Consider the following 12,046-nt stretch of genomic DNA (forward strand, 5'->3'; position numbering starts at 1 on the left):
CTGCCTGGCCTACCGAGCCATGGGCTCGGATGGGTTGTACAACTCAGCGACATCGGTGCCAACGAGGACCACGTGAGTGAAAGAGAGAGAGAGAGTCGAGAGGAGGGAGAAATGACTTCGATTCCTACCAAAATAATAAATAAATAAAATAGAAGAGAAAAGAGGTGAGATAAAATGTCTAAAAATGCACATCGCTTGCATCTTCAGCCCAACTAGTTTTAAAGAATTGGCCGTTCATTCTTTTTCCGGTTAGAGCCAAGTTTCTAAACAATCAAAGCGAAGCGTGGTTTCGTTACCTGAAGTTTTTGTGATAGCTTTAAAATATATTTTTATATCTAGTTATAAAATTTAAAGTTTTAAAATAAGTGTAGATTGAGTAAATCTATGAAAACTTAAAAATATTGAAAATTAACTGTCCTATTATATGATGCACTATTTTTAAAACTTTAATTTTTTTATTTTTTTTTCTTATATTTATCTTGATGTCGAGGTGATCAATTTGAAGATATTTGTACATCAAAATGACCTCTTATAATGAATTTTTTTTATGTGCATTTTATTTTGATTGTTTAGAGCCTCGTACTTATATAAACTTTTTCCAATAAGTAAAGCCTCACCTTTGGTCGAAAATTGTAATTCAAGCATAAGGAAACTTTTACATTGCTCATTTTGGCTTGAACATTATGGTTGTAAAAAAAAATCTATTTCAAACTTTCAAAAAAATGTATATTACAACAAATTATCTATATTATCCATTTCGCTCTAAAAAATAAGTGTTCATAAATCCGCAAGATCTATATTATTTTTTTAGTTTCAAATTTCATTGTCGGCATTGAAAATTAATTTTAGAGCCATCGTGATTTCCGTTGCTGAAATTATTTTTCAGACAAGGATTTGAGTTTAGGGTTTATTTTGTTTTCATAAAACCTAAGCCTTATTTTTTTGGTGACTTCATCTAACATCGCAATGGTGTTAATTTTAGAGCAAACGCGGGTAATTTTGATGATTTTTAAAATCATTTGAAAAAAATAAAAAAAATATATATATATATATATAAGTGAGACGATAAAAATATAAGTAGAGAAGCAATTGAGAGAGAAAATAAAAGAGGAGAGGCAGAGGGGCACCCTCCACCACTGCCGGCGGATACGGAGAACACAGCGCCACGTAGTCCAAGTTCATGCCACGTAATCAAAGCATTCACCTTCTCTTCTTAACCCATAATAATTGTCGTCTTTATCACTTAATACATTTTACGAGGTTTCATTATTAATTAACATCGATGAAATAAAGTGACGGGGCCAGTTAGGTTCGGGCATTGGTTCGGGCCCCAAAGTAAGTCCCTGGGTTTTGGAGTTTGGAGCTTAATATTTTGCTTTTCCTTTTAATGAAAAGAAGATCTTCTCTTGACCCACTGGTCCAGAGAGAAGAGAGAGTGGTGAAAACCAATGGTTTGAGTCTTTAGTGCACACACTTTGCTCTCCACTTTACTTTTAATGACAGATGTTTCTATACTTTTGTTTTTGTTAGCATAAGTATACAATAAGTTTGTTAAACTTTGATAAACCATTGTTAAACTCTTTTATTTTTCTTGTAAGTAGGGCCGTATATTATACTTTCGTGGGAGCATATATTGTGTATCTACCCCCTCACTCAAAAATTTTTCAATTTTTTCATGGGAACATATAATTTTTTCAGTTTAAAATTTTGGAAAGCACGTAAGAACTACTGGATAATTATTTTTTACAATAAAAATTTTAATTTTAAGGCTTGTGACAATTAGATCTAGCTTTTCAAAAAATAGATGGTTTCTATTCAATCTTGAAGCATTTGTTTTTCTTTAGTACATATTATTTCCTACACAGAGAGTTTATTTTGAATATTTCTTTTATTGGGATGATTGTATTTATAGATGTATAGATTACATCCCCAAAATTTGAAAATCTAAAAAGTATCTTTTAACATGTGTTTTGCCAGATAGAGTAAAATGGATGATATACTCCTGAGGGAGTAGCAAATCTTTTTTTTGCATTATTAGCTTCACTCAAAGACCGGTAGCTGAGGATACTATCACTGCCTACGTCAAAGTCCAAGATTTTTTCTTCATTTATCTTTTTGAGTTTACCGGGCATGTGAGACATCTCAACTCTAAGATTTTTAGGGGTGTACTGTTGGCTGCAGTTGAAGTCTTTTAGTTGAGGGTACTATCCCGGCTTAGATCAGAGTCGAATAAATTTTTTATTTTAATGTAAACGGGCATACAAGAGATCTCAAGTTATCTGATTTTACATCTGATGGCTGAAGGTATTTGTGACCGGTATATATCAAGAATAGGAATTCCATTATGTATATTATTGTTTGTTAGGTAAAACTCAAGGGGTGGTACATAACGAGATTGTTAGCTATCGTACGTAAGGATCACGATCGCATCGTACTTAAGGATCATGATTGCCCCCAAGATGTTCATAGAAGTGCATTGCAAAATAAATGTTTTTTTAGATTTGAGTGCTTGCAATAATATACTACTAAATAATTGATTTTATATATGATCGTTATGGATGATTATGACCTTCTCGCACTAAAATTAAATATTTCTCAATCTTCTTAATAACCATTTAATGGATTGCAATTGAGGATGGAGAAGCGTGCTAAAACGTGCACTTTCTTTTTCATAAAATAGAGCCTTGGATTTAAACCAAAAAACCTAGACAACATGTTCATCGATATATGAAAAGCCGAAGCCCCTATTTTTAGGGTAGAAGAGTACCCCTTGTTTGTGGACAATGAAAATCAGTGCGGTTGTGGACTAGGAGAAATATTGAGTTGGTTCCTTTATATGTGAGGACTGTGATAAGAAAGTAAAAGGTGGTGCCCCCCCTGCTTCTTCAACATTTATATGCATCTAAACTGTTAGTAAGACCATAAAAGAGGGGCTTTAATTTACACTATCAAGTGCAATGATGGTCAATTCTTTTGCCAAGAAAGTCATGGTTTTCCTTTGATGTCACCATTTGACGTACAAGACCGTCCGATTGCATTAATATTCTTCATCTACTTATGGATGTTGCCCAAATTCCTTACAATAGGGATGTTAAACTGAGTTGTACTTTGCTTCTCTACTTATTTATAAAAATCGGGTAGGGGCCATTTCCCCTGGTGACTTAAAAAAAAAAAAAAAAAAACAGAGAAAGAAGAAAAGGGTTCAAGTGCAATGGAGGCTTAGATAATAATACCCCATTTTGGGTAGGTCTTAAACTCATCACACCTCTCCTCATCTAGCACCATTTCAATAACTATTTTTTATCACCCATCCCTTTTCTATCTCACCCTCATCGTTCATAAGTTCTCCATGAATGGTGAACTCATAATCACTGTTGCCTAGACCCCACAAAAAACAGCTGTTCTATTTATTCATGTACCCAAAGGTCCAGATTTTGAAGGTTTGGCAATTAGGCATATTTTCCAAAAGAACCCCTCTTTTCACATCTGATGAAGCTTGGAATAATATCGGGAAAGAAAATAGTGCATGGTTTATTAAGGTGTCTGATTGTTTATTATGGGTGCGAAGTCGAGGCTCTAAATAATCAAAATAAAATGCACATTCAAATAGCGTCGAGAAATGTGGTTTCAATACTGTAAATCTTTGTAATAACCTTAAGCTCCAAATATTTCCTTGAGGAAGGTACAAATTGCGCAGCAATGACTGATAAATGACACTTCTAATGGAGTAATTTAACCTCTGGTTTGGAATGAGTTGAAGTCGTGATGGTAATACCACTTGAGCCTCAGCTGTCAGTTTAGGTTTCCATTCCCATTGACGCATTTGAAATCTGCTAATTATTTCTAAAAATGATGCCAAAAAAAAAACGAAAAACATTAACTTCCGCCCAATATTGAGCTTATTTTAGTAGGACACCGTTTTCTTTCCTAGATGGGAGGGATGGAGCACAAATCAACAGAACGCAGTGTTTACTCTTATTTGATAGCAAAAGATTGTGTGAATATATGACCAAGTGTTTGTTTTGACGCTAAAACTGGGGGCTCTCTAAACAAGCGCGTCTCTCTCTTTCTACAGTGATTGTTACCGTTTGGTTTAGTGCCTATATTTGTTTTAGTACTTGGAGGTGGTCTCTCTCTTTGGTGCCCATATTTCTGCGAATGATATGGGAGTAACCAAATTAGAAGAAATCACCAGATGAAAAACAATAAAATATTTGTCAAAGTTTTGCTTGGTGCTATTTAATGAAGAAAAATACACCAAATCGAGAGCTTGCCTTGTTTCTTGTAGGGCTATCAAATGAATACAAAAATAACAAAGATAAATACAAATAAGCAACTATTGGTTACACATAAGAAAAACAAAAAATGTTACAAGCATCCTAATTCACTTAGCATCATTTCATGAATAGCACTCGCATCTTGATTGACCATGACACATTATTGTGATTCATTGGTTTGATTTGATTGTTGTGTATTGTGACGTTTTAAATTGACATTATTGTTCGCAACAATAACATATTCGTCACACCATTTGAAAGAATTCAAATAATCCACACTTACAATACAACCTATTCAGGTTAGATGGCCTTGAAGATGCTTTGAGGGCACATTCTATATTATCATACATACGGATGTCTTCTATTACTTGTGGAAGCAGATGACATTGCGAGGCCCAAGAATCAATCAATATTAAAATAAGACCCAAATGATAGGACATTGAGAAGCTATTTATATTGAGTATTTATTTATGAGATGGAAAACTTTGAAATGAAAAAACAAATAGCAAGCAACTCTCAGTTTAGGAAATCCAAAGAACCAATAAAATTTGTGAGCAACTAGAATAAGGCAAATCCCTTGAACAGACAAATAGCATGTCACAAGTTGTCATTTATGCTTGTCAAAAGGTATCAAGTAAACCTACTTCCATTGACCTGCCCAAATATTCTACCACGTAAATCCTATTACATGCCATGTCGATAAAAAGAAACATGAATATTGTCTTCAATACACTTAAATAAAATACTAAAATTACATACCAGTTTGAGAAAAATAAACATGAATATTATCTCCAATGCACATAAAATATATACTAATTTTAGTCGCACAATTCGCATTATAGTAGCTTGATATTCAGGTTTCCACAAAAACTGGTCATGAACTCTGGAAACATACATGTGATAATAATAATATTTTGTTTGAAATTTTTTATTTAAAAGTTGAAGCCTAATAAGATAAAGTACATTGATTCTCAATAAAAATTCAGAATTAACACAAATTAGGCCCTAGATTTGCAGACAGAATACAATAACTTACAAGCCACTGGGAGTGCATCAGACAATAGAGTGCAACAAAAGTAAAATATAATTGCATATGAAATATGATTACTTAGGAAGTGGTAGAACATCAAGAACAACGGGTATTTCATAAGAAAATAAAATACAGAGATCCTCAATAAAATCTCAGAATTTGCAGGGACAAGCAAGGCCCATACTTACTGTTCTATAAGCATAGGAATTTCTAGCACAATCAATATCACTAAAGCATTTTTAGGTCGATTATGTGCCTATCATTTCGGGGTATTATTAGTCATCTCCACTTGTCCCCCTATATACCTAAGACTTCTAAATTTCAAGTGATAGAGAGCCTTCTTGAACTTACATGCGTATTCATGATTTCTATATATCATTAAAGATGAGCAGTCACCCCACAAACATTTCCCCCTTTCAAGTGTACAAACAGGAGATCGATTTATAAATCACCATAGAACAAAACACCTTTCTACATAAATATAATAAGCAGAAAAATAAAAAAATTTCTCAAATCATCCTCAATAAACTCACTAAAGGGAATTTCTCAATGTGAAAAAAGACCGACACACATGTATATGTTCTCTCTATCTCTCTTTCCGCACACACATAGAGCGATTAGAATTCACACCAAACAACAGAATTTTACATGTAATTAAGTAATGGCCCAAGTTACTTCGCATTTAACATATGAAGAAGATGCACAGCTAATCATTATACAGACTATCCAATCTGCATCGACACCAACCGAAAAAAAAAAAAGAGAGAAAAATAAGGTGTTGATACATAACCATTAGTTCTGCAATGGATTGGTTAAAACAAACTGTCCAGTCTCTAAGCAAGGTAATTTAACAACGGTGCGGTTTGTATAGAGCCCATGGTCTAAACAATCAAATTAGAGCTTACCTTCAAATAGTATCGAGAAACGTGGTTTCAATACTGGAAATCTTGTGATAGTCTTAAAATATACTTTCATCTTTACTTGTAAAGTTTAAAGCTTTAAAGCTTAAAAAATAGTGTAGATCAACACTCCTATGAAAACTTGAAAATCTTGAAAATTGACGGTTCAAAAATGTGTTACAAAATACACTATTTTCAAAACTTGAAATCCATTTTTTTTCTCATATCCATACATCTTGGTGTCGAGATGATCAATTTGAGGATATTTGGGCATCAAAACAACTTCTTCTAGTGAAATTCTTGAAGTAAGCTCAAATTTGATTGTTTAGAGCCTCTGCTCTATATAAACTTTTCCCTATAATAAATCACCATAGAATAAAACATCTGTCCATATAAATATAATCAGCTAAAAATACTCAAAAAATTTCTCATATCAATAAACTCACCAAAAGGAATTTCTCACCGTGAAATCAGATTGTCCAGTGAAAGGTAATAGAACAAATCCAAAGCAACGTAAATATACAACAACTGGAGCAATACCTTGTTACCCAAAAAATTAAGTATCACAATAAATTTACAGACATAATGAGTTTGTCAGTAAAATAATGGTGCTCCCATTATACCTCAGAATGGACATTGGAAAAATATATTAAAAAAATAAGAAAAATTGTTTCATGTATTGGGAACGCATATCTATATATACATCCCCTTAAGTACAAGATGGATGCAAATAGATGGTCCACCTAAAAACAGTTGAAACTAACAGTCTAATTTTTTTTTGAGTAATGATCCTGCGAAACCCTCCCACACCCATGTGTGTAGTAGGACATCAAATGATCACCATTAAATTTGGTACAGTTCTCTAAAAAAATCAAATCTCTCACCCAAGTGATAACTTTTTTAGAGATTTGTGCCACATTTAATGGCGATCATTTTGGGTCCTACACACATAGGTGTGAGAGGGTCTCATAAAATCATTACTCTTTTTTTATATATATAAAATTTTAAAATCTATTTATATTTTCATATTCATGATCTCCACGTTAGAGATTATATGTCATTAAGAATTGGGTCTAAAAATACATCTCAAAAATAGATTTTTAAAAAGAGACTCATTTCTATACGAACTCATAGAAACCGTGTCCAAAAAATAATGATTTTTAAAAATATTTATGAAATAAAGATTTCATATTCATAATCAACACTATAGTTGAGATTAACATATCCCAAAACTTTGGACCCAAACGTCAATCTTTAAGGTGGATTTCTTCCGATTGCCTAACCAAACACTTTTTCAAAAAACAAAAAGGCGTGAATGTTTTAGATATGGAAATGTATATAATGATATCATTTGCTTTTGATATAAGGAGGGAACAATCATTATTGACCATTCGATGTAAAATTGTGTGGTTGGAGATGTATATTTAGTTGAGCACAAAATTCAAAATAAAATTTCTTGAATGTGATGACACACGTCAATCTATTAAATTTCACATCCAATGGCCATAAATAATTGTGACCTCATTGTAGTAAAAAAAATGATTTCATAAATAATTGTAACCTTATTGTAGTAAAAAAAAAATGGTTTCATGGTATGCACTTGGTGCAGGGAGAAAAATAATAAAGCATGAAATAAAATAAAATTAAAGAGTTGAGATATTATACTCTCTCACTAGAATTGCAAGGGAGTCCACCCTATGTTAATCCCTATCTATATCCATATTTAAAATAAAAAAAACTTTTAATTCTAGGGAAATTATAGCTAATACACCTACATTTTAATAAATAATAAAAAAAAAAAAAACCCAACTTTCCTAAACCTCGCCTACACCATTTTTCTCAATTTTCAAATTTCTTTTGACAAAAATACATTTTATGATAGTCTTTTACCGTAATGAATATTACAGTAATTTAAATACCGTAATAAGTTGAATGAGTATTATGGTAATTAAAATACCGTAATACCTTAAAGTAGTATTACGGAAATTTAATTACCGTAATGTATGAGAAGTCTTTACCGTAATACTTTCCAAGTCACTTCCACCCTCCTATTGCTTGAAAAACTTTAAATCGAAGCTAATATTAGGGCTACCCTTCTTTCTTTTAAAAAATTCCATATTCCCACGGGAGCATGTTGTGGATCTACTCTCTCGCTAAAAAACACTTATTTAAAAGTAGTTTTGCTCTAAAATTTTGAGAACCATATAAAATTAAGTAGACATTATATCCTAAAAATTTGAGATTTGAAAAATATAGTTAGCATAGATTTTTGTTGAGGGAGTAAATAAATAATAGACTGGAGAGAGTAGAAAATCCATTGTATTGAGGGTTGGGCAATATTAAGGTAATTAAATTACCGTAATACTACTTTAAGGTATTACGGTATTTTAATTACTATAATGAGTATTATTGTATTTAAATTACCGTAATACTGCTTTAAGGGATTATGATATTTTAATTACCGTTATACTCCTTCAACTTATTATGGTATTTAAATTACCATAATGTTTATTACAGTAAAAAAACTATCGTAAAGGGTATTTTCGTAAAAAAAAACTTAAAATTGAGAAAAATGGTGTAGGCGAGGTTTTTTTTCCGATTTGATTAAAATATAGGTATATTAGTGATAATTTCCTTTAATTCTACCCCTTAAATCTCTGAAATTAAAAAAAATACAAGAATAAACCTAAAAAAACCAAAAAGTACAAATAACACATTCGTTTTAAGTCTTAGAAAAAGATGAAAAATTAAGCAAATCGCTTTTTGATTTGCATAATCATCCCTGGGTTGGGAGGAGGTCGACCTGAAGCTTACATCATTCAGAGCCCAAATGAATAATTGGAGATGTAGTCCCACCATGTGCCTCGGTATTTTTTTTTAATAAACTATTTCATCACATACTTTGTGTTCATCTTGAAGTATACAACTAGGATATTGAGCTCAATTGCGATTTATTTTTCAAGTTCATCGTAAAACCCAAAAAAACCGAGCTAAATACGAATATTATGTGGATTATCTTTAGATCATAGTTCTTGAATCACAATGCGATTGTCACATTAAAGATCGACACTCCTAATCAGTCGTGGGCCTTTATTCATCTCTACGAAAAAATATAAAGTCAGATATTCATGGTTGTGAGCACCTTCTTATTGCACAAATAGTATTATCCAACAACTGCAATCACTACTTCATTTCACAGCCGTTGATTCGAACATCTTCCCCGACATTGTTTAGATTTTTCTAAAATTTATCCCATACAGTCATTTATATTAAGGTTATGTTTTGGTAAAACCAATGGTTTAAAAAAAGGATTGGTCACCCGGATCGGGCACCTCAAAAATCGATCCAGATTGGCGACCTGGATCGGGCACCTAAAAAATCGATCCGGATCGGCGAATCGGCGATCCGGATCGGGAATCGGCTGAATCGGTAGGATTAAAGCTTCAAAAAAATCCGAAAAAATTATTAAATTTCATTATAAATGTTGTGTTTTAAGAATCCAATAAAAAATGAGGGTACTACATTATTAACTTTTATTTTTTTATCAATTTGTGAATATTGAGACGTTCTTTCCCTGTATAATTTTATTTTAACTATTAAATTTACATCACATAAAAAAAAAATCATAGAATTATCATGGATAAAATATATAATTATATATGGACTATTATAAAGAGTAGACCAATCAATGAAAGAATGGCCATTAAAATCTCGTTTTGGCAAAAAACCCTAACCCACTAAAAAAACCCAAACTATTACAGCCTAACTAACTATAATCCAAAATTACTATAACCTCACAAATTATAATATTATATACTGAAATTATAATTATTAGTTTACATTTTATAATTATTTATTAGACAAATAATAACAAATTAAAAATATTTTATAATATTATATAATTAAAAATGCATTATTGACAACTGTAAGAAAAATAGTACATTACATGATTTATAATGTAAAAATTCATAAATAAAATAAAATATTTGGTTATCAATGTAAAAATCAATAAAATGTGTACAAATTTTGGAAATAACACTTCAATTTTTCAAATATTTATTTTTTTAGGTTTCTGTAATAAATTTAGTAAAAGAGATTGTTAGTAGAAAGATGAAGATTTCAAATAAAATAAACTTTTTATTTTTATTTTTTTTATAACTTTCATATTATTTACAAAAATAATTATACCACTATATACAACAAAAATTAACGGTTATATAAAAAATTAATTTTTATATTTTTTATTTTTTCATATCTTTTATATTATTTACAAAAATATTTATATTTATACCAACCACTATATACACAACAAAAATATTTATATTTATAACAACCACTATATATACAACAAAAATGCAATACATGCCCAATGGAATTCGAAAACAACAAAAATATTTATATCAACCACTATATACACAAGTAAAAAATTCAAAGTCATAACCATCAAGCCATTTAACTACATGTGATTATAAATTACTGATTAATAGATTATATTTACATTTCGTTTTCATTTAATGATGTTTGGGAATTATCCCACATCGAAAGATGGGTATTCAAATTTGGTATATAAATACCTATGCAATATGAATTGTAAAATGTGTATAAAAATATTAGGGCAACCTCGCATGTGCGTGTGAGTGTGTGTGGGACATGCTTGCACGTGCGCTCGGACACATGTGTGCGCATGTGAGTGTGTGTGGTGCACGCTCGCACGTGCGTTCGGACACATGTGTGCATGTGTGAGTGTGCGTGGGGCACGCTTGCACGTGCGCTCGGACACTCGTGTGCGCATGTGAGTGTGTGTGGGGTACGCTCGCACGTGCGCTCGGACATCCGTGTGCGCGTGTGAGTGTGCGTGGGGCACGCTCGCACGTGCGTGTCATGTGTTACATGTGTGAATCGGGCTGAACCGGATGGGAACCGGCGGCTCCACTATGGAACTAGGCTGAACCGGATGGGAATCGGTGGTTCCACTCTATAACAGGACGGGAACCGGTGGTTCCACTATAGAACCGGGCGGGAACCGGTGGTTCCACTATAGAACCGGGAGGGAACCGGTGGTTCCACTATAGAACCGGGCTGAACCGGATGGGAACCGATGGTTCCACTCTAAAATCGAGCGGTTGTCGGTTTTCGGTTGGAACCGGCACGGGCACGCGTGTTTTCGAGTCGAACCGGGCGGGTCCGGTTCGACTCGCCGTTTTTTAAAACACTAGGTGAAACAGTGAAAGATTATACCCTTTATTTGGGTTAGCAAGGGAGTCCATCCTAATATATTTTAACAAAATCAAACTTTTTATTTATTATCTAATAACATCTATCTACAAAGAAATAACTTCTTCCTTTTAAGTACAAACTCGTAAGGAATAATAAACAATAATAGTAAACTATATTCTATCTCTCTTATCTCTTAAAAACAAGTATAACAGACTCAAACATGTTAATCCATATCCATATCCATCTTTTTTAAAAAAGGTATTTATGTACAAACACAATGAAAAATGAAAATACGAAATGGGTCGATTTTGAGACACAAATGCATGGAAGGTCGGTCAATCTGTGTTTTTATTGTTATTTTTTCAAAATTATCCCTTTGTTTTATTTTTTATTTTTAGCTTTTTCATCAATAATGCAGTACCTAATCCAGAAAGCAGTCTGAGTTTGGCATCCTCGAACGCCTTATTTATTAGCAAACAAATAAGCTAATGCAGTATGAGGATGTCAATCTCATACTGCCCAAAACAACACTAGAGAAAGCGGCCTGAGACTGCCTCTTAATGCTTAACAAAGTCAGTCTTTACAGTTTAAAGGTACCAATTTTGGACCGCTTTGAAGAGCAA

This window comes from Amborella trichopoda, chromosome 12, assembly GCF_054954075.1.
Source record: "Amborella trichopoda isolate Santa Cruz 75 chromosome 12, AtrichopodaSantaCruz75HAP2 v2.0, whole genome shotgun sequence".
Taxonomy (NCBI): Eukaryota; Viridiplantae; Streptophyta; class Magnoliopsida; order Amborellales; family Amborellaceae; genus Amborella; species Amborella trichopoda.